This window comes from Acipenser ruthenus, chromosome 12 (genome assembly GCF_902713425.1).
Source record: "Acipenser ruthenus chromosome 12, fAciRut3.2 maternal haplotype, whole genome shotgun sequence".
NCBI lineage: Eukaryota > Metazoa > Chordata > Actinopteri > Acipenseriformes > Acipenseridae > Acipenser > Acipenser ruthenus.
In genome coordinates this window covers 36,498,900-36,524,951 of record NC_081200.1, presented here as the reverse complement: position 1 = coordinate 36,524,951, position 26,052 = coordinate 36,498,900, and the positions used below count along the sequence as shown (strand labels likewise).

General features: G+C 37.3%; 1 protein-coding gene across 17 annotated transcripts in view; it reads left to right on the top strand.

Moving 5' to 3' along the window:
- The window catches only part of LOC117417102 (receptor-type tyrosine-protein phosphatase F), a 168,139-nt gene that overhangs the window by 11,554 nt on the left and 130,533 nt on the right, over window positions 1-26,052 (top strand). Inside the window, exon 1 of one of the 17 annotated variants that reach the window (XM_059034997.1) lies at window positions 21,340-21,658. The exons of the other annotated variants lie outside the window; for them this stretch is intronic. The gene's annotated coding sequence lies outside the window, so the exon portion shown is untranslated. Of the gene's footprint in view, window positions 1-21,339; window positions 21,659-26,052 lie in introns of those variants that run through there. 17 annotated transcript variants of the gene reach the window in all.

Sequence of the window (26,052 nt, the reverse complement as noted above, 5' to 3'; positions counted from 1 at the left end):
TGTAAACACCATTCTTCATGTGTGCATAGAACTATTAGTTTTTGTTGAATATTTCACTAAAGTCTTGCCTCCAGGTAAACCCTTAGTAGGCCTATGTATCTTTAGCTTGAATGAATTCACTGTGCACAGGAGAATTGTTTTTCAGCCTCTGGCTTAATAGGACTACACGTTAAATCCTAATTCTAAAGAATAACTGCCTTTTATATTGTGCTGCACCAAACTATATCACTTTCGTTTCTCTATCGAAAAGCAAGAGCACACATTAACTAGCATAGTGGAATATGGCTTTGGGGCTGTAAGCAAGTGGATAAACACTGTTTCCATTGTGTAATATTTATTTAAAGAAACAAAAGACCAGTGAAATTATGAAGTGCAGTTTGTGTTTAGATGTACTGTAGGTTTTATGAAAGACATGTTTCTACTACTACTATAGCAGAGGGTCTTGTCTACAGACTGGACCAAGGGTAAAAAACCAAAAACAAAACAGAACTTCCAAAAGCTATTCATTGAGACTCATTCCTGTGCTTTTACTTGCTTATTACTAACATGACTCATGCACACAGTAATATAATGACTCCTGATTTTCTAGTGAGCTCAAGCAGGCACCTACTGTACAGGGCTGGCCTTTGTCCTCCAGAGTCCGGTAGCTCACTGACATCCACTCTTGAGTTCATGGGTGTAAAAAGAGGAAGCTGGTATAGTGGTCATATTGGATTAAATACTGTACACCCTTCTTATTGAAGAGCTGACGCTTTCTATTTACAGAAGAGTATCATGTGCTACAAAAAGGTATTTCACTTACATTCATTATATGATGATTAAATTACAATACCAACATAAATGCAGACCTCTGTATAATATTACCAATCCCAGGTATTGCGCATCTAAAAATTACACCAGTGTCACAGATCATCCCATTACCACTTGATTGAATTAAGGTGAGTGAGCGATAGTTTGTGTGTCACCATTTAATCTTCTTTATATTGTAATTGGTTTACAGTCAATCTCGACTGCTGGTTCACTGTACCAGGCTTGTATTTGAAAATGTACATTACAGTATTTTCAAGCACTACAGGCTGCATGGGGCAGTAAATAGAACACCAGGGATGGAAATATCACTCCTGTTGCACAGCAGGTTGAGACATCCAGATTATTAACTTGATTGTGACTTGTTTCCATCTGCCGGATTGAGTTAAAAATGGTTTGAAACTGCTCCTGTCCATTTCCATCAATAGCAAATCGATACCAACGTGATTTGAACTGGTTCTCGTTTACTGCACTGTGTTTACTTTTCTTTCTACACAGCTGAAGAAGGGCTTTTGTCTGAAACAAAATACTTTTTGAATCATTTCAACCTTTTTGTTGACGTCCAAAAATAAAAAAATGTAAAATTAAAATAAAACACCATTATTTTTTCAATATAAAAGATTAGTATCATGGATTTAGCAGGGTGTCTTATTTCAGATCTCTGACACAGTAATTAAGATGTTTATAGCCTGAAACTTGCCTATTGGTGTGTCTCCCATTTTGTGGTAAACGTCATTGTTTATCCTAGCAGTAAATTACTTTGGCCCGTGAGTATCTGTATCTTCGGTGCAATGTGTGGCCCTTAAGCGAAGGGGCAGGGATAAAGACTCCCCCCTCCCCCCCTCTCGAGAAAATTATAGAAGAGAGAAAAGGTAAAGGGTGACAGATCCATCACCACTGCTTGCTTTTAACTGGAAAGTTGGAAACCATGAGAACTGTCAAGAGGAATAAAACGGTATGCATTTTATATTGTAAAGTAATTGATTATGAAAACCATTAGAGGAAAAAACTCCAGTACCTCCTCAGCCATTTATATCTGTAATGACTATGCAACAGGACTCTTAAATTAGCATACCTGCAGACCTACGGGAATTCAAAATGATGGTTGATGCAAAACTGCAATAATATAATGATTTTGTTTCATGTGTTTTAAATAATAAAAAACAAATCCGGTAAAGCATTACTGATTTTATTTATATTTTTTTCCATCCAGTAAAATATCAATGCCCTCATACTGTAAATTCCTGAAACCTTAAAGGGTGGCCCATTAAAATAAAACTGTAAGGCTACCTAGCAGTTATATCTTTATCTAGCTACATTTTAGAAAACTGGAATTATACTTTGAATCTTGGTAGTAGCAGCTTACTTGCATTAGAAGGATTTGAGTGATTTAAACATTAATATAAAAAACAATGCATAACAGTGAAAAAGGCAGAGTTCACCAATAACAAATGTTGTAATGTTTGCATATGCACCACTTAGGATTGCTTGGAGTATGGTATGGGTTTCTGGCTCCTTGCCAAAAGCGTCTACAGCAACACAATTCAGGTTGAATGCGCTTTAATATTTAAAATGCACGTATTCATCCGTGAGCTGCTTTTAAAGACACTGATGCTGAAACCTGTCCTTTTCCAAGGCTAAACTGAAGTGAAACTATCCAGACATGCAATAAACTCATCATTATTCCATGCCACGTTCCTGTGGGGTCTGAATCATCATTGTAGTGTAGCTTTAATGTAAAACTGTTTTTGGTGGATTATTTCTGTTAGGCTTTTCAAGCAATGGCCTGCACAAATACTGAATTATGCATGTTGTTGAAAAGGCTGTTGCTTGAAGTGAATGTGTTGGGTCTAATGACTTAAACAGCATCCCATCTAAACACTGCACCCCTTTTACTCTGCTGGTGTTCTTCTCTTGGGATGATTTATTGACCCTTTTTATAAATATTATTATCACCAAATGCATAAATAAATACAGTTAAAAGATCTCTGATGGAACATAATTAAGTTTCAAGGCTACAGTATTAAGTCTCTTTTATGGAATATCCACTAGTCCAGTATTGTTGTAAAATATGGCACTTGACAGTCTTTATTTTGTTCAGTATTTTTATTTATTTATTTGTTTATTTTAATTTAAAAATACCAGTTCATGGTGTCACTGTAGGTTTCAAGTTTAGCTGTTTTTCCCACTCATTAATCTTCTCAAAGTATTCCTGTTACACTTTTTGCACAATTAAAAGAACTAGTGAGGGGGATTTATTTTCTTTATAGTTTGCCAGTGACGTGGTGTTGCTGCTTAGTGCATGTACTGGAAGCAACACTCCTTGATGAATGCGTCAGTGTGATTGGATGAGCATGTGTTAATGTTTTAATCTGTCCACTTAAACTCTGTAACCTAAAGCCAATCGCCTTTTAATGTTCTAGCATTGTCCTTGACGGCCCGAGCTGGCCTTTTCTTCTCTAGCCCGGCATGTTTAATTTTGTCTTAGTTGCACAGCAGGAGCTAAACAGCGAGGGAACAAAAATCATTCTCAAACTTTTTTTTTTTTTTAATTAGTGAAGGGTGCATAATAATAAATATACAGTCAACTTTGGACACCTACAGTAAAGACACGCAATGGAATGTGGATTTTATAAGAGGTTTATTTTCTGATAGCGGAGGTATGCAAGTAGATTAACCTATATTGTAGGTCAGTCAAGTTCAGTGGTGTTGCTGTAGGTTTGAGGTTTATATAGTCACTGTATATATTTACTCAAAGATACTGTAGGTATTCCCTATGGTTGGGAAATCTGATAAACAGGGTGGAACTGTGTGTGATGCAGTCTATTGAAGTTACATTTTTTCAGCCCAAACTGAGTGGGTTTGAAACTAATGCCTTCCAACAAGGAAATTCATAAAAAAAGAAGTACTGTAGTTTGTTTTAAAGTGATATGCCTTAAACTGCAATAAAAAGTATAAAAAGTTTGACAGACTTGTTTCGTGGTGTCCAATGGAAAGTTGCCTTGTGGAGAATTGATCAAAAGAAAGTAAACTAATAAACTGTGTGAACAACGCCTCTCAAAGACTGGGCTTACAGTGTCTACTGTATGTTGCAGGAACACTTTAGCAATGAAGGATGGGCCAATGTGTATAGGCTGACAGCAGTATTAAACAATTGTATTTTGAGGAGAAAAAAAAAATCCTTTGAAGGTGTTTGTCTGCTTGATGTTTTCTGTATCAGTTTACATTGTGGAAGTCTGAATCTTCATGAAATTCTCCTAGCACCGTTTCTACAATTAAAAATAAGATGGCTTTAAAAACATAGATTTTTTTTTTTTTTTTTTTTTTTGGAAAGCCAAGACACACTATTAAATAACATACTGTAAGAAATTCAAAGAAAACCTTTCTAATTGGGTGTTTTGCGTAAAAGAAGAATGACAAGCTTGAATGCAATTTGCATTTCCTTAGAGTGTGGAACGTTAATTTTTTCATGCCTCAGAAAACTAGTTCAAGGGAAATAATTTTAATGTAAAGCCGACCAGCTTGCTTTTTATTCTTCTTCAGTAGAGTTTCAGTTTTTGCTAACAAAAGCTGAAAAAGGGTTTTCTACAGTAAAAAAACAAACAAAAAGAATGTTAATCCCTTAAATTTAAATTAGCTTGGACCTCAGTGTATCCCCTAGTCCCTGAGGTCTTGTTAAATTGACCAGGGTTGAGGAGCACAATCTTTCCCTGGTAAAATGGAGCTCCTGACTTTGAGTCTGTCAGTGTTCACGACTGTTCCAGGTTTTCCAAAGGATCGATGTTCACAGAGCCTCTCAGTAATGTAGCAAGATTTCTAAAAATGTTTTAATACAGGCCTTTATTTATTCATTGTTTTGCTTTGCTGCTCTGATTCAGATTTTTGATTTTAAATTGAACAGAAACAAACCAATTCAATATTGTCTGAATGCTCAAACAAAGGATACTGAGAGCAGTACATCTTTGTATTTTTTACTCAAGATGAACATACAGTACAATACACAGATTAGTGATAGCTCACATCTTTGAGGACAGTGATCACATAGATTGAGGGTCTTTAGTATTTATCTTAGGAGCCTATGGTCCTGTTAATATTATATCACAGAATGCTTGAAGCTATATATAGTGTGTACAATAAGTATAGTAACACATTAGGATGTATTTATTTTCACCTGACAGTCATTAAATATAAAAAGGGAAGCTAGGGGGAGGGGAGGAAGGAGGACAGTTGCACAGTGGGTGTTCCTATATTTGCAGTAACTTCTTTTGCCCAGCTACCTGCATTTATTTTAAGGTGGATTAGGGATTTGTTTGTCACTATTGACCGATCTGCTGGATGTTTAAACAAGCTGCAGTTCCTCAGGCATTCTAACTGAACTAAACAATCCCGGTTGAAAGTGCAGGCTGCTGTCAGAACGTCACATTTCTCCCTGCTGTAAATCTCATCCCTTCATGCTCTCTGACCCCTTTCCCTGTCAGCATTAGTTCCCTGCAGACGTATTTATAAAAATAAAACGGAAATAAATGTTGAACTCTGTCAGATTTAGTTTTACAAAACTTAATTTCTATAGACTACAGTTATTGGTTGGATTTCCTTGTCGATGTTTATTTTGGTCCCTAAATGTTGAACTGTAGATAATTTGTCATTTTTAAAAGTACATAAGTACATAAGCTACACTGGAGGAGTTTGCCACTGTGTGGTAGATTTCGTAAGAACAGTACCTTACTAGGGGTAACCTGGCGCAATATTGCAACTCACTGCTAGGTTAACTGAGCACCCACAGGAAGGCTCCAACCCACTGCAGACCAGTGCTACAGAAACCAGAAATCAGACTCTGGAAACTGGTTAACAGTGGGATGTGACCATTTTCAGCTAGGTGATATAAAGAAAGCTTACTGTAATTTTGCTACTAGTCTTCTGCCCATTGGTTCCATGCATGTACAGAAAAAAAAAATATGTTTATCCTCCACGAGGTGCCAACCATAAGGCTATGGTATATAAAAAAGAGAGAGAAGTCTATGTGGACTCAGGATTGCTTCTTCCAGTTTTGAAGTCCACCAAGACAGGTCGCACTCTCAAAAAGATTAGGACAGGACCACTGTGATTTTATATTTTAAAAATTTCTTATCAGTTTATTCCATTAAAAGCACACAAAAGAAAAAACACAGCAAACAACACGTTTCGACAGCATATATATTATTCCAAGGATGTAGATGTACAGTAGGCATTCTTAGGATTATTTGTAATGCTAAGGTTCCCTTTAGAGGAACACAACTTGAGGCTCAATCAATCAATCAATCAATCTTTATTTTATATGGCACCTTTCATAGTGGACCACCATCACAAACAGCTTTGGCTTTCCCTCTGCTTGTGATTTGTGGACAGCTCTTAACATTTGTAAACATGCTTTAAAAAAAAAAAAAAAAAAAAAAAAAAATCGAAAGAACACTGGTTAAACTTTAAATCAATTTAAAGGCAGCCTGTGCTTTTACAGCAAAAAATAAATAAATGGAGGAGTGCTTTTTGAATGGATGGCAGGTTAATGCTAAAGTTATGATAGGACACATCGAAGTCATTACTGTTATTTCATATAAATCATTATGGTCTGACAGCAGAGCTGTAGATGGATTGGCAGTAACTCCAATTAAATGTCTGCTCTCAAGGCGGGTAATGATGTAATGCACAACCTGCAAGCCGCGAGAGTGTTTCTGGTCAGGAACTCGGACATGGCTAATTCACTGCAATTAGAGCATTACTTTCTGGTTAAATCCAAGATAAAGCATCATAAATAAACTGAAAGGATGTATTTCTATTTCCTAGCAGTGGAAGATTTATTCAGCACGACGACAAGTTAATGGCAGCTATTCAGGCTAGGTTAATGAGATTTTTTTTTTTTTGTATATACATGTTGACCAGGGACTTGTTGGAAAGTGCTTCTTACCATTATGCATTCCCATACTAGTGGAATAAGGAGTAGCCTACTTCCTGCTGAGCTCAAAGAATTTCTTAGGATGCACAGCAGTGACAAATTGGTTGTCTACTGAAGCTTCTGGGTTTGGGTTTGGGTTGCCCCCCTCCCCCTCTCTTTTATGATGAGAGGTAACCTAGATAGCCAGTTAGAGTTTAAAATGATAAAATCTGGTGGCTAGTGTTGCCAGACAGCCATTCATTCCATCCCTCGTCCTAGTGTATAATACAATCAGATAGTCCTGCTTTATGCTAGGCAATGGCAGCCACCACACAGTTAAGTGGAACAATTGTCCTCTGTTGCCACTTTATCATGATGAAGTGAGCATTTCATGGACACAAAGTCAGCGGCCCACTCCTGCATTCTCATACAGTTGCAATACGCAGAAAAGTTTTCATTTTGAAGATAAATACATATGGAAAATTAAATAAAAGCAGTAAGAGCAGCATTAGACTAGACTAACTTGATTTAGTATACAAAGCAGGTTGAATGTGTCCAGTACTTCTATGAGATGACACACTATACAGTACAGCCTGGCTGTATTTTAGGTTTTTGTCACTTAACATTTCAGCTGTATATATGTACAGTAGCTTGGTTTGTTCAGATTTTCAATAAACCTGATGTTACATCTTTTCTGTATGACACTCTGTTGTTTTATTTAATAAAAATGTATTAAGGATTTGTGTGATACTTGTACCTATTTTCACAGTGAAGGTACTATAAACACATTTTGTTCATAAAGCTACTGTATGGTGTGTAAATAGCTAATGAGTGATTGCTTCTAATTGTGACAACTGATGAAATAACACAATGAAATAATTCCATTATTTTATTTTACCAGAGATTTACCAGTACTTCATTTTATTTTTATTATAGGGCTGTTGCTGTCCTGTGTAGCTCAAGTCCATTATTTTTACCCTTTTGCCCTAACTGATTTTTTTATAAAAGAAAGCCTGAGAAGATCCAGCCGAGTGTAAGGCCAACGCTGCTGAGAATGAAGTGTAACTGCCTCCCTCATTACTGTAGCCTACTGCAAAGAGCTACAGGAGGGATTTTGTCAGCCAAAATATGTTGGTGCCACCTGCATAGCCACAAGTACCATGCTATTATCACCTGTGCTGTTCAAGATGTATTGGGCGCAGGGTTATCTGTCACACAGCCTCAAAGCGTTTGTTGGTTTGTGCTCCGCTTGTTATACACACCGATACCAGCTTGTCAGATGTAATTTACAGCATCAGGCAAACTCAGTGGCCTGCAGCAAGGCTTCATTACCCAGCAAGTTGTGACCAAAACTAAAGGTTGGGGTTGTGTTTAAAGAACTGATTTATTTAGTCAGTGAAGATGTGTGTACAGAGATTCTTTTTAGATTTTTTTTTTTTTTTTTTTTTTTTAGGAGCTTGACACCTAAAGAGCAGCTTGGTATACTGCAGGTATGAAATATTTTAAATAATATATTCTTCACTTCATATAGTTTTCTGTTGCAGTCATCACATCCTGATTTAAAGCAGCCCTTTAAACAACCTGCCACCCCTACAACACGCTGCCCCCAGGCAGATGCAAGAAATGCAACATTTTATATGTCCACTAGGGGCAGTGTTGGGCTGGAGTGTTGCACGGGATCAATCCTACTGTACGACTCACACAAGAAGTGTGTGTCTTGAGTTCTCTTTTCCCTGTATGAACTCAGCTGATAGTGTCTTTCTCTTTGTTCTAAATTCTTGTGAACTTTATTTCAAAAACTTCATTTTTTACTGCTATGTACTTTTAATTTTCATACTTGAGAATGTATTTAATGCACTCTTATCCTGCACGCGTGTTGAGTGATTGGAAATCTTGGTGCTGCCATCAACAGGATGTCATTGTAAATGCGTGAACGTCTCTTGGAGAATTTATAATTTTGTTACTCTAAGAAACAAAAGTCTGTCCATTGCAACATGATATATGATGGAGGCCTTTTGCAAACAGGTTTCTGATCATGAGAGCGATCTCCTCTTAAGATTACAGTGTGTGCTGTACAAGACTACAGGTCATCTTAGCTCCAGAAAAGGGTCAGGGCTCATAACTCTGAGGTTGCCTCATGGAATCGATCGCTTTGTCCTTCAGAGGCTTGAACAGCCCAGCCACCGCTGAATGGGATACCCATCACCCTCCCCACTGAAACCTTATCCCCAACACCAGATACCATGTTTTAAATGCTGCACTCCATGTCCTTCCATCCATTATTCCTCTGCCTGGCCCAGATTACCCTTGTCGGGGAACTGTGGCAAAGTGGCTTGCAGTGCTCAAGACAAGGACAAACAACATAGTACTGGTGAAATGATGGTTTATTTATAATACAAAGTCTGATGACAACAGTAAACAATAAAGAGAACAGGCAATACACAGCGATGCGTATTACTCCGTTAAATCCACGGGTTCAGTCCCGAAATAATATACACAGTATTTTTAAACACACACTAATACACAAAACACGATCACAAGTCCAAAGTGAGTGCTGTAGTGCTTGTGGTGCAAATACAATTTATCGTGATCAAGGTGCAGTGTTGTCTGGGTTTGTGCTGGCCTTTAGCAACAGCTCTGGATCGTGTTAGCCATCTAATAATAACAAACAAGTAGATTTTAGACAAACAAAACACTCACAATATATTTTACGTTCTCCTTCCGGTACAGCATGTAACCATACAAAGGAACAGATCACCGTCCCCTTATATACTGTCAATCACGCCCCCTTGGTTAATGATTGCAACTGCTCCTCCAATCCGCGGCTGCCACATTGTTTCCTTTCCGGGTCACTTGCCACTTGGAGCAGTTGGTGGTGTAGTACATTCTCTATAACTTTAAACCGGTTGAATTTTTTGGTCTAGGGCCATTCCGTGAAATCGTCAGATGACTGGGGAAGGCCAAAGCTTGATCACTGACTTGCAAACATACCATTTCCATGGAGTGGTCTACCAGCAACTGTGTACACACTTGTTTTTTTTTTTTCTTTAAGTTATATATTTTGTAAGAGGTGGGTCTTTTGTCTCTTTGCCAAACCTGATGTGTAACTCTGAAGTGAAATGTAGGTCAAAGAGTCTGTTCAAACATATAAACCCTGCTAGGACTAACGTCTCTTTTGCAGTTGAAACAGCTAGGTATTTTAAACCCTTTTCCAGGTTAGAGGACCATGGCAATCTGTCTGTTTCGTTTCAATTGAGACCCAATATATGTGTTGCTTTGTTTATAAATTATACCAGGATTCGGTGCAACGTCTGCATGTGGGTGTTGTCTTTCATATTCTAAAACTGTTAAAACAAATATTGTGACAAGTTTTAACAACATATGACCTTGAATTGCTCTTTAGGAATGGATTTGGCAGTCCTTCTTTACATTTAGTTTTTATTTTGTGTTTTTGAATATTACAGGAATGTGGCTATGCAATATTTTTGACAATTTATTTTTATTTTTTGTTTTTAGGCAGAATAATAAAACCTAAAGAAGTGTGCAGAAATGTCATTTTGTCCATGTGCACTGTATAAGCTTGATGTTTAAAAATGAATGTTAAATTAAAAATATATTAAAAAAAAAAAAGAATCAATCTATTTGTGGTCCTGGATCCCCTTTTAATGAAGACTTTGTGTTTTGGGTAATTTCCTTAATACAGAAGCAGGTAAAGTTAGGCTCACAGATTTTTCATTTTTTTTTTTTTTTTTTTAGGCAAGAACTTGCGTGATAAAGGCTTTATTTTTATGAAGTCGATGTGCCCTTTAGGTGTGCAGTGAAATCAGCCCTATACCGTACCGTAACACTAACAACCACACTGTTTGTGTCCCTCATTTGGCCGAGGGGCAGGGTGAGGCTTACCTGACACAAATGATTATAATATCAACAACCTTGCACATTTCAACATTCTAAACCGCTGGCTTTGTGTGGGGTGGGATAACCTGGTGTATTCAAAAGAATTCTGAGCCTGTGTTGCCTGTTTTTCCTATAACGTGGGAGGGAGGTGTGTTATGTAAATATTAAACGTGCAATTATAGCTAATTGGTGCTCTTGTTTGCTGTAGAGGTAGAGCTGTTGCTACAGTAGTATGCTGATTTTTAAATTATGGTGCCCGTATTTCCCTTTATGTCTTCCTCTGACAGCAGATGTTAAGGGAAAGTACTGGTTATACCTCCTGGTGTGTATTATATTGTTTTGACCCTACTTTCCTATCCTCCTGTTCCACACTGGGATGGTTGTCTGGCTTGTGGGGTGGTGTTTGCCTTGCCTTATTCAAAGGAAGTATAGACCTGTTCGGTATTTTGTATCCCACCCTCGGTCTTCTAATCATAACGTGAAGTGATGAAAGGTACTTTACTGTAGATGCTCTGGGGCAAATGGTTCAGCCCCTCCCAACAGGTGTCGCTTGTATACAAAGAGGATGGAAGAGGCTTAACAATCAGGAATGAGAGAGGACTCAAATTCATTTTTTATTTATTTATTTATTTATTTTTTTGAAGCGCACCTGTTTTAGTCAATTCTGGTTAAAACCAATGTGGTTGCAGGCTGTTCACATGCAAAGCAGAACTACATGGGGGAAGTAACAGCAGGGTCAAGGATGTAGACTCGTTTTCATACTGTTACCAGATATGAAGAGAAAACAAAAGTCAGTACCTATTGGGGTGATATTCTTAAGCTAAACATGTTCCACTGAGTTTAAGCAACTCATTATTCAGATTGATTAATTGTTACATTTATAAAACATGTTTTCGGCGGTATTGTGAAAACGCTCAGTTTGCACAGGAGGGGTTCCTCTTGAAGCTGACTAGGGAGGCACATCCAAATGAGATGTGAGATTAATAAGATGGGTAAGCCTATTTATAATTCTAGGATTTTATACATTAGTGTTTTTTTTTTTTAAATAATAGGATGAGTGCCTGTGAGTCAATTATATTCCCTACACTTTATGCTAGAGAAATATTTATCCTATTTTTTTTCAAGTGGTTAATTGTTTGAATATTTTCTTTTAAAATAAATTAGTATTTATGGTTTACAAAATCATATGCTGTACACACACACAAATCATATAGACTGTAGAGACGGAGTAATTGCATGGCATAGTTTTCAAGACATTTCAATTTTGTTTTAGTTTTGTTTTGGTCTGGCTTCCACCCAATCCTGCCTGTAAATGAACATGTCCAGCTGCTTAATAAATGAATACAGTTACTTGTGGCCACAATTACGCCAACCAGTGGGCATAGGCGTAATTTACACAGGTGAAATGCCCCCCTCACTTTTTCAATGATGGGGAAATGCCCTCCTCACATTGCAGGAGTACTACAGCTTTTATTGGTGTAATCAGTATAAAAGTCAATGGGAAGAAAAATGGTATCAGATCCGGGATCACTGGATCCGGATCATAAGATGGTGTTTTACTAGAAAGATCTGGATCAGGCTCCACTGATCCGTAATGCTGATCAGATCCTGGAGCTGCACACACCTTAACTAGGGAGACTGACCAATGAGAAGCAAATATATGTGACGCGTTGTTTAAAGACCCCGGCTGACAAATTTGTATACAGCCTGAGATCACAGTAATGCTGGGGAAAAATGGCAAACGGATGGACAAAGATAGAGGCGGATGCACTATATTGCTGTATCCAAAACACAGGAAAATGTTTTAAGTTTGTAATTCACCATACAGTAGCTTGTGTTATTTACTAATGTTATTACACTGAGGTTTCTGTCTACTTACAGTTTAACTTTTCATTTTAAATTGACACAGTACACCTAAAACAGCAAAATGACCTTTGTACAAATAAATACAGACCTCAATAAAAACTAAATGCATTACCAATAATTTTACACAATTATTATACCAAATTAGTCACGCTATATTACTGATTCTAAATTATTTTGTGTGTTTAAATACATCACACAGAATCGCATTTCTATTTATCAAAGTTCCAAAAACTCACTCTTGGTCACATTTTACCAAAACATTTTAAAACTAATAAATAAACAATTACCATAACGATCATTATCGTATTCATTATAGTAAAATTGAGTTCTTGCCTGTAAACAGGAACACGTTTAAAGTTTCAAGCTATGTCTGTGCATTTTAAGTGGATGGAAGCTGAAATACAGTACGAGCATCATTTTAACAGCAATACTGTATTTATCTTAAGTATTTCAATTGTGGGGAAACCTCAACATTTCTAGAAATATATTCGATCTGAGCAGAGCTTCGGTGAACTTCGAAGACTAGTCATGGCTTCATAATTCCATGACTCAGAAGCGACTGAATAATAAAGCTATTTCCCACACTCATCACTCATGACAACATTGTGCCAACAATTTATTGTTTTGAATAATTGCCGCAGGAATGTCTTTGGATCGTTTAATTAGACATACAAGGGGTGCAGTGTTTTGTTATACTTGTTTGTAACATATTTTATTATTTCAGATAAAATAATTGTCATGCATGCCCCAACTACAGAAACTGCCCCCCCCCCCCCCCCATATGCAAAAAAGTAACGCAACTGCCAGTGGGTCCTCATAATCGCAAAAATAAGACATGAAAGAGTGCTTGTACCAGTTGTAGAGCGTATGATAGAAGTTTGGTGAAGATTTGTACAAAATGAAACCAGTAATCGTGTTCACCATGTCGAGTTTGACAGGCAGAGACGGACAGACATGAACAGGCAAAATTGGAAGGTTGACGTGACATTGCCAATACAGGTATGTTTCAGTCAAAAAGCAACATTACAGGTACCGCTGGCAGTTCAAATTGCCCTTCCTTTTGGGCATAACTGTTCTCATTGTAACATAGACTAGACAAATACAAATTGTAATCTTCTATAATGGCAACTTACTGCAGAATCACATGTACACATTTTTATTTGTTTTGCCATCAAAACTATAGCTTGAGTAATCCAGAGCTACTGTACGATACTTCTGGAACTGGATGTAAAGTAAAATATTCCTATTCACCTTCAAAAAAATTACATTAAACAATTGACTTGTAGGTGGCGGCGGGTACAGTGACTTGTTTTAATATTGTTATCCTTCCCTGCTCCCTGAGCAGACTCTGTGCGTGTGTGTCGTGTTTCAGCCAACACAATGGACTTCAAGCAGTCACTCTACACAAACTGTATTATGTCACAGAAACAACACTTACTATATGCTATGCAATGCACTAATGTTAAGAACAGTTTCACTAGTGCACAAAAGACATTTGGAAAAATGCACCTACAGTATATGTCTATGGACTATTGGTGTTTTTTTTCGTACACAGTGTTTCTGGTTTAATTAGGAAAGCTTCTTGCACGGTGAATGACAATCTCTTCAATTTCTCTTGACATGCCAGTTTCCAGCCATGATTTTAACCCCCTACTAACATGTCAGCCTCATCACATTCTCTTGCACGCGTTCACCCCCGCTGAAGTAAAGGGAATTACAAGTTGCCTGGAGCATTGCTAGGGACCACTTATTCACATTTCCCTGATAAAGATTGAATAGATTTCCGTACTGCGTGCAGCATTAAACTGATGAGGCAGTGATTATCCTCATCTGAAATGAGTGTCTATTTGCACGCTACAGTAACTTCAAGAACTAATGTACTGGTTTACAGTCCCGAAAACAATGAGACACTTTAACACACAACGCAGACACGGTCACTTCTCACAATTAGTGCGTGCTGTTGTGCAGGTGTGGTGAAAGACAAACAGTTTGTGAATAAGTGGTGCAATGCAGTCCAGGTTTAGTGCTGGCTTGTAGCAACAGCTCCCGGCTAGTGCTTAGCCGTCTAACAAAGACAAATGACAAACAGTTAGCACATCAAACAAACAAAACACGAAACACTCACAATAATTAATTACGTCAGTTTCCTTTTTGGTCAAATCTTGCAACCATATCAAAGGAACAGATCACTGGGGCCACTTCCACTAAATACCCTCCGTCAAGCCCTCTTTCGGTGGCATGGCCAATCACGTCTTATCCAATCTGTGACTGACACATCGCCTACCGCATTAAGGCGCTGATTTTTGGTACCGTGGCCCCGCCCCCTTCCTGGATGGCCGGCTTCCGACTGACCCTGGAATGAACTGCCAAACCATCCATTACGGGACACTCTGCTCCGGTTATACAGTGTGCTCACAGGTCGGGAGGGAGACCATTGAGTAGGATTCATTCGCTCTCTGTCACAGTATTATATAATATAATTTATTTTAAATGAATATTTGTAGACCATTACTGAAGTAAAATAAAAAGCAATCTGCTTTACTGTGCCCTAGAACTGCCCTATGCATTGGAAAGGACCTCTGTTGGAAGCTGGGACTTATTATGCATACATGAAGTGCAGTGGAAGATTGATAAGCATACCCAAGTTTGACAGCATTGTGCACCAGCATTGTAGCCCTGTTATAAACTGCACACATCGCTTTATGTAACAAAGGCCTTAACTGTCTCTTCTGTCAGGGTATTGCTGAAGGGACAAGCTTGTAAATGGCAGCTGTGATAAACTGTTAGGAAATTGGAAACTTGCTCGTCTGTTGAGAGGGTAAAGAAAACCACATGCTTTTGAGCCACCTGTAGTGTTTGTTTCTGGAAAGAAAATGAATGTATGCCTCACATGTAGTGCTGTATTGCAAAGCTGGGGTGATTTCTATCAAATGCTTAGACTTAATTTGTGGTCCCATTCATGTACTGTAGATCACCCAGGCTCTGTTGCATTAGGCTCCATCTCTGCAATTTGCAATCTGGCCATCCTGCAGAAGTAATGATCATTGATCTAATGTCAAGAAAATGATGGCTGTCTCAAATAATTTCCAAAGAATGCATTTTGTCTTTTCTTTTTTTATAGATATTTTTAAAGTTCAATATATGTTAAGCCTCAGTATTTATTTATTTATTTATTTTTTATATCAATTACAAGTCTGAACACCTGAGTTGGCTATTGAAGGGTTAGTAAGTGGAAAAGGAAAAGGGACCACCCTGGTTTTGTTGTATCTGAATTGGGTTGAAGTCATTTGATTTGAAAAGACTGGGAGGGCTTTAGGAAATCCTGGGGGCTTTAGCCCACTTGAGGGTCTGCTGGTTTGACACAGAGAGAGGTCTGAAAGAGAGACAAACCATCTCTGTAGGGCTTTGGACTCACTCTTCCAGTCTCTCTTGTATTTTATGAGGCATGTTCTGCGGCAAATAGTCCCCAATTCATCACAGTGTCCTCATTACCACTGCAGAGCCAAGGCACCATGGTCACGCTTGCCATCTATGAGAATGAAGAGAACTTTTAAACAAAGACAGATTCAGGATGACCTGCGATGTCTGACAGAAACATTCCTATAAGCAACGGTAAGCAGCTACTTAAAAATCCAAATAAACTACAACCTTTAAAATACAATTCTGCTTACATGGTGGTTTGGTTGTCATCATTGTTTGATGGGTTTGTATAATTGCTCACTGCCACATCGCACAAGTCTCCCTGATGCATGTCTTGCAAGCAAATAAATAAATAAATCAATAAATAAATAGATAAATACACATTTGGGGAATCTTTTGTTTCCTCCAACAGTTTTTTTCAAACACTGCATTGATTAACCTGTTTTAATTGGGAAACCAAGAATGTCACAGTTCAGTGGTGCTGTATTGTTTAATCGCTCTCTGTTACTCTGTTTGTTTGTTTCTTTGTTTACCTTTCTACTTGTGTCCTTTAACTGGGTGACCTGGAGAGAACCAGCACATTGGTCATAGAGGTATCCTGTTGCTCAACAAGATAGATTTTCTTAGTAAACTCAAAAGAATCAAATAAAAAAATTCCATCTTAAAAAAATCAAAGTGAGAAGCTAACAATTCCATCGCTGCATACAGCAGGTGGCCTTTAATTTTAATTTCATCTGACCCATTGTGATTTGTTAAAATAAAAGCATAGTCATTGCTACTGCTGTGCAGTATCTGCAAACATGTGAGCTAAAGTTGTGTGCCTAAAATACAGAAGGTGAGGTGATTGGGGTTTCATCATTTAGGCTGTGTGTGGAAAGCACGAATCACAGATTCAATTCTTAAAACAAACAGACACGGTTCTGAAATAACAGTTGGCTTGTGCGAGTACTCATTCTAATATTAGCACATGATTGTGATTTTCAAGAAAAGGCTTTGATAGTGAGTATTATTGAACAGAATCCCAGGAAGCACACGTTCATGCAGTGTCCTCTCTCAACCAGTCCCACAGAGCCATAAGCAAATAAAACCCCCTTAGAATCTAAGGCTTAGCTATAGGGCAGCTGATTTTCTCAAGTGGTATACCAGCATACTGTTTGAAGTATTATACAGAGTCACTGTCCCACTGCCATCTATGAGTGGATTGTTTATCTAAAATACAATTAATTTAAATGCATAAGTATTAAACATGTGTTGTTTCCTGTTTTAATTCAGCTATCTAAATGCACCCGAGTTAGTCAGTATCCACTGGGATGCGAGGCAGACTAATTTGTTCTCTGCATTCACCATCATGCTCCGGCTGTACCTCTGAGACTCTGCCTGTTGACTTGCTAAAGATGACTGTAATAGACATTGTTTTATTTATTTATTTTGTTCCACGTCTTGTTTTTCTTCACAGTACGTTTAAGATGAGAATATACCTTTTGGTTTAAACAATTTGTGCATTTCTTTCTGTAGGATTTATTTAGAAAATGTACCCCAATGCACATTACAAGCAGTTGATGTGTCTAAATCCCACTATTTAGCTATTTTATTTACTTACTGTACAGCAACAGGATTGCAACCGTATGGTTCCAGCAGTAGATGACTACAGATCAAATATAGAGTTGCATGAATTTGTTATTATTAATGCTCATCAGCAGAATGGGGCCGTCACACTGTAGTTAAGAAACAGATTTGGAATTCTTTAATTAGAGCATGGAGATGGGAGACTGAAAATAAATAGCATTTTAATGGGTTCTTGTTAAAGCTTTCTTCTGTCAAATTTTCAAATACAATTCTCGTTAGTTCTACAAGACTTGTCTTTGCTAGAGCCCTGAATAGGGGTGTGAGGGTACCTGAGCTACATGTTAAGTGTCCTGCTTAATACATTCCAGAGGGTGGTTATGACTGAGAAGGGAAAAAGAACCATGGAAAATAAAATAAGTGCTCTGTAGTAGCGATGCATTCAGAAATTATTGAAATGAGTCAAACCTGAACTAAATCATTTTTATTTATTCCCTTGGCGTAACCAGTTCCATGGACAAAATCCTGTGCATTGCATATAGAAACCTATGATAGAAGGATTCAAGCACCACAATGATGGAAACTCTACTGTTCAGTACAGTTGAGTAGGGCACCCCAAAAAAGTTGATTACATTGTTTATCTAAGTATATTACAGTACTGTACCTGACAGTTAACACGTACAGCATTACAAAGCCTGAAAGGCTGTGGCAATATGTCTAGCGTTCCTTGTACAGGTACTGTAGCTCAGACTGTTCTTGCAAATCTTTATTGACTTTAATGCAAAGGATTGATGTATTTATACATGATGTTCTGGATGCCACATCTCATGTAGTGAAGCATGAGGCACAGGTCTCAAATTACAGTTTTTACAGAAAAACAGTTTTTCGTTCACTCAGTTTCTCTACAGAACAGGGAAATTATTCTAATTGTATTAGAAAGATGATTGCTAATATCAAGCCTTTTCAAAGGCTTGACCTTTGGGTCTTGTTGTATAATTGTCTTGAACAGTAGATGGAGTGTTGCCTGTGCCAGATCTGAGCAGGATTTTTCAGCTTGCTGGCTGGCACAACAGAAACTCAGCACACTGTGCCTCTAATCGAGAAATCGTCTCTGTTGGCAAGTTGGCCTGGTGTGGGGGGCAGATATTATCCTGGATATAAAATTCCTTGTTATATATTGGTGATGTTGAACAGCATATTATATATATATATATATATATATATATATATATATATATATATATATATATATATATATATATATATATATACACAGACGTGCTCAAATTTGTTGGTACCCTTACAGCTCATTGAAATAATGCTTCATTCCTCCTGAAAAGTGATGAAATTAAAAGCTATTTTATCATGTATACTTGCATGCCTTTGGTATGTCATAGAATAAAGCAAAGAAGATCGAACATCTATGGAAAGAGCTGAAACTTGCAGTCTGGAGAAGGCACCCATCAAACCTGAGACAGCTGGAGCAGTTTGCTCAGGAAGAGTGGGCCAAACTACCTGTTAACAGGTGCAGAAGTCTCATTGAGAGCTACAGAAACGTTTGATTGCAGTGATTGCCTCTAAAGGTTGTGCAACAAAATATTAGGTTAGCGGTCCCATCATTTTTGTCCATGCCATTTTCATTTGTTTTCTTATTTACAATATTATGTTGAATAAAAAATCAAAAGCAAAGTCTGAATTCTATTAAATATGGAATAAACAATGGTGGATGCCAATTACTTTTGTCAGTTTCAAGTTATTTCAGAGAAAATTGTGCATTCTTCGTTTTTTGTGGAGGGGTAGAATATATATATATATTCATGAAGGCATTAATCCACAGCGACATTTTTCCAAAAAGAGGTGCCGACCATAAGGCACTTAATATATTAATGCCTCGTCGAAGTTAAAAAATAGTCAACAGCAATGACAAATCAACCATGTGTATTTTGCTCGATGATGCTCGTAGAGACGAAGTTGGTCACACACTCAAAAATCTATTCTTTAAGACTTGACTGCTAATATTATACATCAGATTTCCTCTTACATTTTGTTTTAAAAAACATTTTATTATTATTGAAACAAAAAAACAAACACAACGCGTTTCGACACATAGTAACACAAGACACACTATGCAGACTTGTTTAAGATTCCCTCGTTGCAGGGTCCTTGTCCTACTTATCGTGACAGACTTGCTTGATATTATATTTATATAACTTGGCGCCCAAAACTCACCTGATACAGTACCAGTAAGCCAGCAATAATTACAACAGTTTTAAATATTTCCAGAGAGACTCTGCTTTCGCCAGTGGAGCAAGTGTAAAGTAGTACATGCTGTATGTCATTGAATTTAAATGGGTACTAAACTCTCCTTCTTTAGGAATCCCATACTGCCTAGTTCTGATTTGTACAGTTTCTTCAATGTGTTCAGTCCACCTTGACCCTCACTAACGCTAGCTGTCTGCCTCCTATCGATTGGATTAGGAGAGATCTGATGGAGACGGGTAAGGTTACTAGTGAGAGGTCATGCTGGGTACAGTAGGTACTGTTGCATCTGCTATGTTTTCATTCTGTATTGTATATGCTACGTGTGTGTGTGTGTGTGTGTGTGTGTGCACTTGACTGACTGATCACAATTTTTCACCAAAAAAAGGAGAAGCAACATATAGCAAATACAGGCTACATTATGTTGTGTATTTAATTAGTGCATGTTATATTAAAGCCATCACATAAAACTCCTGTTAAAATTAGGTCTGACATGATTTTAGTGCCTTCTTTGAGGTGCTTGACAGTAGCAACATAATTAACATTTACTGTAAAGAGTAATCGGCACTGGCAAATCTAACTACAGCAAGTTTCAAGCCCAGTGGGGACATTTTAAATCCTTTCCTCACTTGTCTGCATTTTAACCGTTTTAATCCTGTCCATTCCCATGGTTTATACTGTGTGATACACAAATTCTGTAGAAGACTGGAAAAGGAGCACTGTATTTAGACAGACTTCTTTGAACAGGATTTATTCTAAATGTCCTGCAAAACACGTCTTGAGGCGCTCTACAGTTTTTAAAATGGAAGGACCAGTAACAGTATGGCACTGGGTTGTGTGTGTGTGTGTGTGCGTTTGTGTTTGAAAAAATCACAAGACTAGAATTGTTACATATTTGTGTTTTGGTAAAAGTTTTACACTCCTAGAATAAGCAATGCCTTTAAATCCGGATGGTTACACCCATCTGGCATGATATCCTGAATAGATTTACTGTAGGCTAAGCCCCAGCCCTGGAGTCATAGAGCCTATTGAAGGGTCTGTAGGTTTCTTCAGGGTACACAACACGGGCAATAACATTAACAAATAAGAGAGAAATATATAGATGCATAATTATTGTTATTCTGTTATTAATGTCATTTATCTCTAAATATGTCAATGCTCTGTATCACTAAATACGAATACATTTACAGTATACTACACCTTGTCAACTGAAACGTATTACACAATGCCTGAAAGATTATGGAATAATCTCTACATTTACAGATACAGTATCTCATCCTTTTGCGGGAAAACTTTATTTTCTTTGGTGTAATGTAATTTTTTTATGAATAATAATAATAATCCTTATAACGTCAAGACATTGCCGCCTTGCAATATGTTTGAATTATTATACATTGCTACTTGTCCTTTTAAAACCCAATGATAAGAAACAAAAACAATTACTTTTTGCTCAACACTCAGATATGTAAGATTACAGGTCTGTACCTGTAAATGTGTTGGCTGGTAACTTGGCTGCCACATAGGCTTGTAAGTTCCTCCTGGTGAAATCCAACACCTGTGACATCAAGCAGGCAGTGGCTCCACCCACTATTGTGCCTGCAGAGTTTTTGGTCAGTCCTTCCTGTGAGTTTACAGAAGACAGTATGCAGACAGGCAACCAAAGGTGACGGTGGATCCACAATTGAGCGTTTTTACTTTGTATACCAGTCAGCAATCTCTGTTTGTCAATTAGGAACGATGGATTAAATAAATGCTGCAAAGTGCCTTGCCTTTTTCTTCCACCTGGGGCAACAGTCTTTAAAAATGCAGGATGTACACAAACACGTGGGAATAACTCCAGCATTTGAATCAAGAAGGCTAACGTGATTTTTTCTTCTTAGACGTTTTTTGTACAACCTGTTTTACTTGTTTTTTTTTTTTTCTGTGTCTCTAATATGGGTAAGTTCTACATTTTGTTACCTATTTACTACATTAGTGTGTTTTTTTGTTTTTGTTTTGAACAAAAGAAGAAACTTAAAGATTTTACCAAGTGCTTTTGTATTTTCATGTGCTTATTTTGTATGGTCATTTTCTTTTTTTGCTCATGAGGAATGCAATCAGTGTTTCTGTGAGTTCAGTATAACTGTATATTTGTGACAATAAGAAAGCACAAGCTTCTTTTAAGTGTGGGTATGCTTTGTAGTCTTGAAATGTATTCTTTTTAAGTTTTATCATTTTTATGTCTTTATTTATTAAAAAAACAAAAACCCTTTTATAGTTTGAATACCAGTGTATTTAGAAAGAAAGCATGTAGCTTGACAGCTGGTACTTAAAAACCAATTTTTTTCAATTTGATATACTTTCAAATTTTGGGGTGGTTCTTTTTCTTTCTATTCTTTTGCTATTTTATTTTATGCAAATTCTTAAATCACATTTGTACCAAAAACATTTTTACCCGATGATATTGTACAGTAGATAGGAAAAATGAACAGCAGAACAATTGGTATTTATTACGTTTCTTATGTGGGTTATAAAATTCCTGGTCCTTTTGTATTCTGGCCTTTTTTAAATTAAAACAATGGTCTATTCTAGCATGGGTTGCTGAGTGTATTGGCTAGCTTAAGGGCTAATTGCCCCTATCTATTTGGTAAGTAGCCCCCCCTCTGGCGCTCTCTACTGTGCATAACCAGTTTTTAGGATGTCCCCTGGTTTATCTGATAAAGGTGAGAAACTCTACTGAGCAAACTGCTATCAGACAATGGATGGCCTCTGACAAACCAGTTGTTGTTATCTCTGACTGTAGTCTAAGAGATTGCTGGTTCTTTTTTTTTTTTTTTTTTTTTTTTCCTAATGTGATCTCATTACAGGTGCTAAACTTTTTTTCCCCCATTTATTTATTTATGTATTTATTTTACACGGTTTTACATTTTACATTTGGTAGTTTTGGAATTAGGATTACAACATTTAGTTGTAAAAAAAAATGCTCTAGTATTCAACAAAGTGAAAATGAATCAGGAACCATGTTCTTTAATTCGTTAAAATAGTTCACATTTATTGGTCTTTTGTGGTAATTGAGGGTTTGTAAACTTCTCAACAGTTTACCAACCCTCAGTTACCGAAGGCAAAGCTAGTGTGCTTTTGAAATTGTGTTTTATTTTTGTGTGTTGTAATATACGGGGGTGTAGAAATCTTAAAGCTGGGAGTGGAGTATTTTTGTTGTTTGTTCACAAACCTCAATTTTAAGTTGGCTTTGTAAACAGATGCAATGAAGATTACTGCAGCACAGTATGTTTATGGTTTTCATTAATTGATGTACAAGATAATTCTGAAATTTTATTTTTGCTATTTGCAAAATAGAAAACACAAAAAAAAATATTTAGGGTTTTTTTTTTAGGGAGGCTGTTTGTACTGGGATTATCAACAACAAGTTGCTTTGGGGGTGGTAATAAACAAAGGAAAAGGGGAGAGTTAAGTACATTTTCAGCACATTTTGACATTGGATGGTATTGTGAATATTCACAGCTGCAGTACTGGATAGACAGAAAAGAACAGAGCTGCATTAATAAGTGTTGAAGTGCAACACAATTTCACCTTGATGCCAGCGAGGTTACCGTGCTAGTGAGGGCCGGTGGGGGGTTTAAGAAGGTGCTGGTTTTACTCTAGAGTGTGACCTTTCCTTGACTTCTCATTCTCCTTTTTTGTTTCTGTGGCTTTTTCTTTTTATTACTCAAACATGCCAGGCTGTGCTTAATCCAGGCAGTGCCAAATCTAACAGTAATAAACTTCTGAATGAAAATGCTGATTACGCCTTAAAGAGTTGACTGTAAAACTGTTGGCAGAGCTTCTTTTTGCTATTCAGTGTGCACCCCCCCCCCCTTCCCCCCCCCACACGCACTAAAGTTAAATTGACCTTTTAATTTCAGTTTACGAGCCCCACTTTTTATTACCAAGGTCTGTGTTGTGACTTGGATTTTGTTGAACGATCCATTGAAAAGGCTCTCAAGGCAACCGTTAAAATGACACCCGCTTTGTATAAATGTTTATGGAATTGGTTTGGATTGTTCCTGGTCAATATAGCTAATCCTGTCTTTAAAAAAAAAAAAAAAAAAAAAGTTTTAAGATTTAGGATTAGTTTTTTTTTTTGTTCTTTTACTAACAGTGGTATTCATTGCTTCAAGAGCAGACAGATGTGAAAAGTTGGTGAATTATTTCCTACACTGTTGCAGGTACCTGTAATGTATGAGTCCGTTTCCTGGCTGATCTTTGTACTGCAGAGGGTGTTGGCATAACAGACTCTAAATCCTATTCTACAATTAGCCTGTGACATCAACAGTAGTCCTCACTGTCGTGGCATCAAAAGGCAGCTGTGCAATTTGTCTAGCTTTAATGAGATTACTTTTACTTTGTGAATTTCCATTTTGTGTTGTAAAATACTTAAATTACCCCTTGATCTTGTATGACTTACAGTATAGTAAGTGGTAAGCATTTGGGTTAATTTTTTGCTATTTCTGATTTAACCTTTTCTTCTGTATCAAGGCTTTAGATACCCTGGGCTTTCTGCAGTTTCTTATTTGTGGTTGGGATAGGGATCTGGGTTTTTCAAAACACTGTTTTGAAGAGAGTTAACAAGCCTTTCAGATGCACCCCACTGCTCAATTTTGTCCCTGTAGCAGTTTCGTGTCCTTGGCTCTGAGTCTCCCACTCTCTCTTTCTCACAACCCAAAGCTCTCCCACTCCTTTTAATATTACAATACAAGAGACTGACCAAAGGCACGGCCACACAATAGCTATTGAATAACACAATAAAGCTTGAATACTACTGGTCTGGTAGCTATGTGAGACAGCTTTCTTTGAGGTTAGACATTTTGTATAGTTAGTTTATTTTTACGTAAAACATTAATTCATATATTCATGTGTTTTCTAAACAGATAAGCCGTTATTAACAAGTTATTAGGGGTGCTAAGCAGCCCATTTTAATGTGCTTTAATGCATGACCAACTACAAACACGGAATTTAAACTAATATAGCCTGACCTATGGTGACATATTTAGCAAAGTACATTATTCAATAGGGCAGGGGTATTCAATTGCATTCACTGGAGGACACATCTAATTAAAATGGTCATCTTAATTCCTTTTTGTCTAAAATTGACACTCGCTTGCACTGTTGTTGCTTTTGAAATATTACTGCTCAACAAGCATGCAAGTTAAGTAATGAAGACACGTCAATCAGTGGTGGTGTCATGACAGCGGCGCCAGACTTTCCATGATTGGGGGAGGGGGGGGTTGGGGCAAAACAAAAATTTGAGAGGACTGCACCCCACTTTGTGCGGGCATGTACTAAATACATTCAAATACTTTGCCGTGTCAGAAGTGGACCAGGGTGAACAGCAAGCATTTAAACAGCAGTCTTAGGAAAGATAGAAGTTACAGGAGAGGAGTAATTATTTGAAGAAGTTTAATAATAGTAAACTGTAAAAAAAAAAAATTCAACGTTAGGTTATGGAGTGTACTGACGTGAATGGGAAAGAATGTGCATACCGAGTGTGTGACTAAACTAAAGTTTATTGATTGAAGGTAGCTTACATACAGAGTGTTGTAAACAAGGAAGGAGAAGGGTTATTACCAGATAAAGTGCAGTGATCATTTGTTCCTGTATTATGGCATGTTGTCAATAAATATCATTTATTAGGGGACATAAATACACTGTAGGTAGCGCCGATCTTTCAACCGTGCGTATCTGCAACTAGCATTTGCAATGAAGGACAACTATTTTTACAGAAACCTGCCTACTTCTTCCCGACAGAAACCATAATAAAACATTTAACTCTCGTTTTAGTGTTCTTCATTCTGCGTTTAATGAGAAAGTAAAGACACGGACAATTTAAAAGCCTATTTAGTTGTTTACCCATCTACCCAGCTGGCAGCACTGCAGCTAACATCTACGGGTCAGACGGAAGGCTCTCGTGGGCCAAGAACGCTGCAATAGGGGCTGGCTGAGAAAATCTTCCCAGTAATAGATGAAATCTCTTTGCTCTTGAAGTCTGATTTTAATTCTAAATTAAACATCTTGAGTATCTCTGGTTGAAACTAGTTTTTCAAATACTTATTTTTTTTAGCAAAATATGTTGCTAAGCAAATCTACAATCCTGCACATAAAAACAAATGAATCCTACTGCTACAGTACAAGTTAAACAAGTACAACAAGAATATATAACATGATATATGATGTTAACTAAAGCAATGTGAATTGAATGTATGTACAATGTGTATCTACTGCATAGCTATATGTACACATTTACTTTTCAGCTTTCGACCAGTAATTTTTTTTTGATCGAGAAAATCATGTGGAAA